This window comes from Cupressus sempervirens, chromosome 7 (assembly GCF_028749045.1).
Source record: "Cupressus sempervirens isolate cs-2001-9-10 chromosome 7, ASM2874904v1, whole genome shotgun sequence".
NCBI classification, from domain to species: Eukaryota; Viridiplantae; Streptophyta; class Pinopsida; order Cupressales; family Cupressaceae; genus Cupressus; species Cupressus sempervirens.
The window spans coordinates 589,034,530-589,042,398 of NC_143124.1; positions in this window are offsets into that span (position 1 = coordinate 589,034,530).

Here is a 7,869-nt window from a genome sequence, read left to right on the forward strand (position 1 = left end):
CATAGTTGAGTAACATTGGATTCAAGGTAGAATTCATGAATGGACAGGCCAAACTATTGGATGAAAAAGGAAATCGGGTTGGATCTGGCAAGCAAACAAAAGGTAATCTATTTTATCTTGATCTTAGTGATTGTTCATGTTTTATTGCTCAAGTGGAAGAAAGCTAGTTATGGCACAAAAGGCTATGTCATGTCAACTTTGATAATCTGGTTAATATGAGCAAGCATAAAAGAGTCAAAGGTATTCCTAGTTTGAAGAAGCCTAACATGGGTCTGTGCAAGAATTGCCAAATTGATAAGATGGGAAAGAGTAGCTTCAAAAGAAAAAGCTATCAGTCAGAAGAAGTCTTGGAAATTGTTCATATATATTTATGTGGACCTATTGGAATAGAAAGCTATAGTGGAGAAAAGTTTTTCATTTTTTTTGTTGATAATTATTCTAGAATGATGATAGTAATGTATCTAAAAGAAAAATTAGAAGCCTTTCAAAAATTCAATGGTATCTGGCAAGAGTAGAAAAAGAAACTAGAAAGAGATTGAAATGCTTAAGATTAGACAGAGGTGGTGAATTCATCTCCCATAAATTCAATAATTTTTGGATGGAAAGAGGAATTAAAAGACAAGTATTAGCCCTTGGTACATGTTAGAAATGGAAAAAGAAATATGTAAATAAGCAAGACCAGGAAAAAATCTAAGAGAGTTAATGCATGAAAGGATATTATCATAAGATAGGAGAGAGAAAGCTTCAAGATCCAACACCATGAGACAAGATATTTGAAAAGGGGAAAGGAAAGAAAACCCCTTGTGACATTATGAATGAGGCATGAAAAACTTAAGAAGAGAGAGAGAGGGAGAGAGAGCTATCGCTCATACAATAATTGAGAAGAGGAAGAAAACCTCATTAAGAAATGAGAGAGGAGAGTCATCTCTTAAATAGAGATGAGAGAGAGGAGTTAGAAGGTAACTCCCATGTCTATGAATGCCACCATTCATAAGTGTGTGAGGCCAAGTGTGAGATTCCTCTTAAGGAGGAATAATCTAAATTACAAATTACAATAAATATTTGTCCTCACATATTCCACTAGAGGACAAAATAAGATGTAGTGGAAAAAAGGACAAAGAAGAAATATATTAGGATACCTTGGCTTATATCCTAATATATTATAACAATAAAGAAAGGAGGTCTAACCTTGGTTTATAAACACACCAAGGAAAGATTACAACTTCTAACACCCCCCTTTAATCTTTACTTGGGGAAATTACATAAAAAAAAGAAATTAGAGAAATCTCTCTTATCAGAACAAGGAAAAAACTTTGATTTGTCTATGTTCATGCTCATCGCACCCTACATTTTGTATCTTCTTGTTGTTTTGTTCCCCTTAACTATCGTTGAGTAACTATCTTGTGTTTGGAGGTTAGCATTGGAGTAGGTTTGCTTTTGTTTTTTGTCAAGCATTTTGTCTTGCGACCCAGTTGAATATTCTCTCACCTTTGAGCTAATCAATCGACTAGAGTCACATCTGAATCTCATTATCATTCGTGGGTTTTTAATCAGAGTAGTAAGGTTATTTGGGTTGAAAGACTAAATGCTTTGGTTGTTCAGCTCTATTGGCTGAGGTTGTTTAGACCTTAAACCTTCAAGACATTTTTCCTTACCAGTCAAGGTACTCAATTCAGTAAATTGATTTTCAAACAGTTGTAGGGAAGAAACTGCACCCAATATTTGTTGATTTAATTTTTCCATTGTTACCATTTCCAAGAATGGATTTTGACAGCCACGTTTAACAAAGGCGAATGGATAGCTAAGACTTAGATTCTTGTCTTTTTTGGTGGGCCCATCCTTAATAGCTTCTCACTTGTGTTCACCTTGCATGGAGATTTTAACTGATATCTAATAATTTATGCTCTTCCAAATACTTTTTTTTATCTCAATTATTCAGGTTTATGAGTTATCTTACATTATTGCCTTCATTATTTAATGATTTGATTTATCAACCTATCTGCACATGGTTGTAGTTTTATGCTTTTATAGCATCTCTTCATGCTCATGGTAGTAGTTTATGGTTTTATACTATTGGTTTATATCATTTTTATTTGATCTTGTCTAAGTTGCATCGGGAGCCAATTGTTTCAAGGTTAACTATGGTGGACCCGACAGTTTTAAACTGATTCATAGTTGCCTTATCTGGCCTATGGAGTATCCCTCCAACCTATAATTGGTGTGCACTTAATTCAATGAAGTTTCCCTCCATTTGTTCCACTTTGTTCCTCAATCCGAGGATGATATTTTATGGGGATTTCCCATTTCAATCTCTTTGTCTCCTTGGTGTATGCTCCTAGTTTTGATTTAGTCATGGTATGACTTCCTACACTTTGCTCATTTTTGAGTGTCTAGGTGACGAGGCTACCATATCTTGGAGCACTCCAATATTGGAGACTTTATTTGAGAAAGTTGTTTTGACCCATGCTGATCTTTTTCATCATGGCAATGATGTTGCTTGTCCATGATGAATTTCTTATTTGAAGGCAATATGTTGTTACTCCTCATAAACCCTTCCTTTGGTCCACATCGGCAATAATTCTTGGAAAAATTGTAACTTGAATTATTTGGTGCTTGAGGCACATGTTCTACTTATTTATTATTGTCTCTCTTATATTTCTTTGATAAATATACAATGTGATAATGTTCTGCATACTTTATTGCCTAGATCATGAGTCATGCATGTTATGGAGGGATGCCCCCATTAACTTGCAGTGGGATGATTCATTAAGTGGACTATCTATATACACATGATTGATGCAATATTGATGCAAATTTCATTAGTTGGCCTTGTCTGTGGTCATTTGTGCATTTGTATGTTCCTTTCATGAGAGATTTATTGCATCTATTATGATCATTTTGAGCTTATGACTTATTTTAGATATCATGTTCACTCCATTGCATGTTGGTGAACACATTATTTTATTCTCATCTCTCTTAGTTCCTCCTTGATTAAATTATTATAACTTCATTTTTTTTACTAACTTGTCCATTCAATGTAATTCTACTTGTGGATAGTTGTCTTGTTTTTTGTTCTCTATTTTTTTTTAGGTGATCCATCAAGGAACCTTCTTGATTTTTCACATATGAAGATGTGTCTATGCTTCCACTTTATCACATTCAAAGGACTCATGTACTTCTCTTGGATCTAAAAATGTACCATATGGCTTGGAGACAATCAAATTACTTCATATTGAAGATTAAGCTGCAGATTTTTGTAAATTATGGGTTTAATACCCTTTGATGTAATTTCCCCAAGTAAAGATTAAAGGGGGGTGTTAGAAGTTGTAATCTTTCCTTGGTGTGTTCATAAACCAAGGTTAGACCTCCTTTCTTTATTGTTATAATACATTAGGATATAAGCCAAGGTATCCTAATATATTTCTTTTTTGTCCTTTTTTCCACTACATCTTATTTTGTCCTCTAGTGGAATATGTGAGAACAAATATTTATTGTAATTTGTAATTTAGATTATTCCTCCTTAAGAGGAATCTCACGCTTGGCCTGACACACTTATGAATGGTGGCATTCATGGACATGGGAGTTACATTCTAACTCCTCTCTCTCATCTCTATTTAAGAGACGACTCTCCTCTCTCATTTCCTAATGAGGTTTTCTTCCTCTTCTCAATTATTGTATGAGCGATAGCTCTCTCTCCCTCTCTCTCTCTTCTTATGCTTTTCATGCCTCATTCATAATGTCACAAGGGGTTTTCTTTGCTTTCCCCTTTCCAAATATCTTGTCTCATGGTGTTGGATCTTGAAGCTTTCTCTCTCCTATCTTATGGTAATATCCTTTCATGCATTAACTCTCTTAGATTCTTTCCTGGTCTTGCTTATTTACATATTTCTTTTTCCATTTCTAACATTTTTTTTTTTTCTCAGCTGAGGTTTGAATTCTTATATCTTACAAAGCTCTGATACCATGTTAGAAATGGAAAAAAATATATGTAAATAAGCAAGACTAGGAAAGAATCTAAGAGAGTTAATACATGAAAGGATATTACCATAAGATAGGAGAGAGAAAGCTTCAAGATCCAACACCATGAGACAAGATATTTGGAAAGGGGAAAGGAAAGAAAACCCCTTGTGACATTATGAATGAGGCATGAAAAGCCTAAGAAGAGAGAGAGAGAGGGAGAGAGAGCTATCGCTCATACAATAATTGAGAAGAGGAAGAAAACCTCATTAGGAAATGAGAGAGGAGAGTCATATCTTAAATAGAGATGAGAGAGAGGAGTTAGAATGTAACTCCCATGTCCATGAATGCCACCATTCATAAGTGTGTCAGGCCAAGCGTGAGATTCCTCTTAAGGAGGAATAATCTAAATTACAAATTACAATAAATATTTGTCCTCACATATTCCACTAGAGGACAAAATAAGATGTAGTGGAAAAAAGGACAAAAAAGAAATATATTAGGATACCTTGGCTTATATCCTAATATATTATAACAATAAAGAAAGGAGGTCTTACCTTGGTTTATAAACACACCAAGGAAAGATTACAACTTCTAACAGTACACCACAATAGAATGGTATAGCTAAAAGAAGAAATATATCTATCATAGATTGTGCAAGAACCTCGATGATTGAAAAGAAAATTGCTTTCAAATACTGGAAGGAAGCTATCAACACTGTAGTTCATATCTTGAACAGAGTACGTTGAAGAAAGATTAAAAAAAAACACCTTATAAGCTATGGTATGGCTACAAACCTAATGTAAGTTACTTGAAAATATTTGGCACAAATGTTATATATTAAAAGAATCTAGAAAAAACAAATTTGATGTAAAAGGTGATGAAGGCATATTTCTAGGATACTCTTGCAGAAGTAAATCACAAAGATGTTTAAATTTGTCTACTCATAAAATTATAGAAAGTGTTTTGCAAAAAAGAGTGAAGAAGAAAGCAACAAGGAACTAGAAGATTACAAAAGATTTGTTTACTATGAACAAGATACCCTGCCAAATCTATTTGAAAGAAAGGAAGCTTCACCTCTTGAGTCCCCAACAATTATCAAGTTGTAGATAATGCAACTTGAGCTATAGTATGAAGGACCTGAGTCACAATCAAAGGCTACCAAGCTAGTTCAAATTGAGCCTAATGGACCCAAGTCACAGAAAGAAGGACCTGAGCTTGAAACTTGAACTCAAGATGAAGATGGTGGAACTCATTCAAAGTCCAAAGAGCCTGTGTTAGTAAGATATGTCAGAAGGCATCATGCACCTAACTAGATCATTGGAGACAAATTAGATGGAACAATGACAAGATGCAAATAAAAAGGTACATGTTTACTTGCTGAATTTGAACCTAGAAGTGTTAAGGATGCTCTAGAAAATGAAAATTAGATTGAATTAATGAATGAAGAGATAGAACAAATAGAAAAGAACAGAACTTGGACTCTTGTTCCTAGACCCAAGGATAAAAATGTAATTGGTACAAAATGGGTATTTAGAAATAAGCTGAATGAAGACAGAAAATTTTCAAGAAACAAAGCAAGATTGGAGTGCAAAGGTTATTCTCAAGAAGAAGTTATTGACTATGGTGAGACTTTTGCTCCTGTGGAAAGACTAGAAGGTGTTAGGACCTTACTAGCATATGCAACACATAAAGGATTTAAAGTATATCAAATGGATGTCAAATATACATTCTTGAATGTAATTCTTGATGAGGAAGTCTACATTGAACAACCAGAAGGTTTTTTAGATCCTAGCAAAAGAGACATGGTTTGCAAGTTACACAAAGCATTATATGGTCTCAAACAAGCTCCCAGAGCTTGGTGTGAAAGACTTCATAATTACTTGGTACAAATTGGCTTTCAATGGACAAATGATAACATTATTCTATATATTAAGGAAATACGAGACAAGAAGATTGTGTTGGTAGAAATATTTGTTGATGATACTTTATTTACAAAAACTGATGACTTATGCAAAGCATTTTTCAAAAGAAATGAGTAAAGAATTTGAGATGTCCATGTTTGGTGAGATAAAATTCTTTGTTGGGTTGTATATACAATAGAAGAAAAATGGTATCTACATCACTCAATCTAAGTATATTAAGGAGATATTGAAGAAATTTGGAATGGAAGATTCAAGACTAGTTGGAATCCCTATTTCTACTGGACATCAGCTCTCCAAAAGTGATGATTCTAAAGAAGTAGATCAGACCACATATAGATCAATGATTGGAAAATTGTAGTATTTAGTTCACATAAGACCTGATATTGCTCTAGGAGTTGGAATAGTGGCTAGATTCTCAGCAAATCCTAGAGAAAACCATATGATGGTAATCAAAAGAATTATGAGATATCTTAAAGTTACTGAAGACTATGGTTTATGGTAGAAACTTGGAGGCAATATGGACTTAAAAGTGTTTACTGATGCTGATTGGGCAAGAAGTCTTGATGATAGAAAAAGCACTAGTGGAGGAGCATTCTTTCTTGGTGGAAGACTAGTATCTTGGACAAGAAAGAAGCAAAATTGTACATCTCAATCCACAATAGAGGTAGAATATGTAGCAGTAGCAGTCAATGATTCTAACATTGTTTGGTTCAAACAACTGTTGGAAGGACTGGAGGTAGAGATCAAAGATCTAGTAGTCATATATTGTGATAACACCAGTACAATCAATATATCAAAGAATCTAGCAATGCATTCCAAAACAAAGCACATTTCTATAAAATATCACTTCTTAAGAGAATTAGTGCAAGATAAAGAAGTCAAATTGGAATATGTGAATATAAAGGAATAGATTACAGACATATTCACCAAGCCATTACCTAAGGATGCATTTATGTATCTAAGAGGTAAGCTTGGGGTCATTCCCCTATTTGAAGTTCACTAAATGAAGTTTAGTGATGCATCAACCAAAACTTGTTGAAGATCAATCAGTTGGTGCAAGATTAGCAAAGGGCATATTGCAAATAAATTAATAGTTAAGGTAAATTGGTAATTTTAGAATTATTGTCTTTGGCATGTGTTGTCAAAGAGGGAGAAGTTTACTGTCATATCTCTAAGAAATTTTTGGAACCAAAATAAAGTAAGAAACCAAAGAGGGAGAATTTTTCCAAAGAAGAATTTTGCTGAAAGAGGGAGAAAGTTCTGAATGAACTTGGTAGCAGTTGTTGCAGACAAGAATCTAGTGAAAGGAAGAGCTCATACTGACAGAGGGAGTTCTCAAGTCTAAATCCAAAATTTCATTATGCTATGACATGTTGTGTTTCCATCACTGCCAAAGAGGGAGATTGTTGGATACAACTAATTAATTGTGTATTGTCTTTGATGTTACACAAATATCATAATAATTATCAGTCAGTATATGCCAAGCTCACTCGAGTAGTGAAGACAATTTTCTGTGTCTACCAAGCATTTCTATGTTTGCCTAGTTCATAAGGTAGTATCTACCAAGTTCACTCGGGCATCAAAAGAAATGATGTAGATATTGAGTGTTAATTGAGCTCACTCGATTAATAAAGGAAAGTTGGATGGAACCAATGCTAACCAAGCTCACTTGGTTGCCAAAGGATTTTTGCAAAGTTTGTAGTGTTAACCGAGCTTCTATTGGTTAACAAAGGAAATCGTTTATGAATTAGTTTCTACTAAGTTGGGTTAGCTAATGAAGAGTTTTCTTATTTTGGCATAATAAGCTTAATTGATTTATCTATTGATTCCAGCTGACTAAGGTGATGAATATTAATTATTCTAAGTTATATTTGAGCAAACTTGACAAAGTGGAATATATAAGTATAAGGTCCAGTTGTGATTTCAAAGTATGTGTGAAAAAACATGAAGATGTTATTGAAGATTTAATGATGAGAAGAGGAAGCAA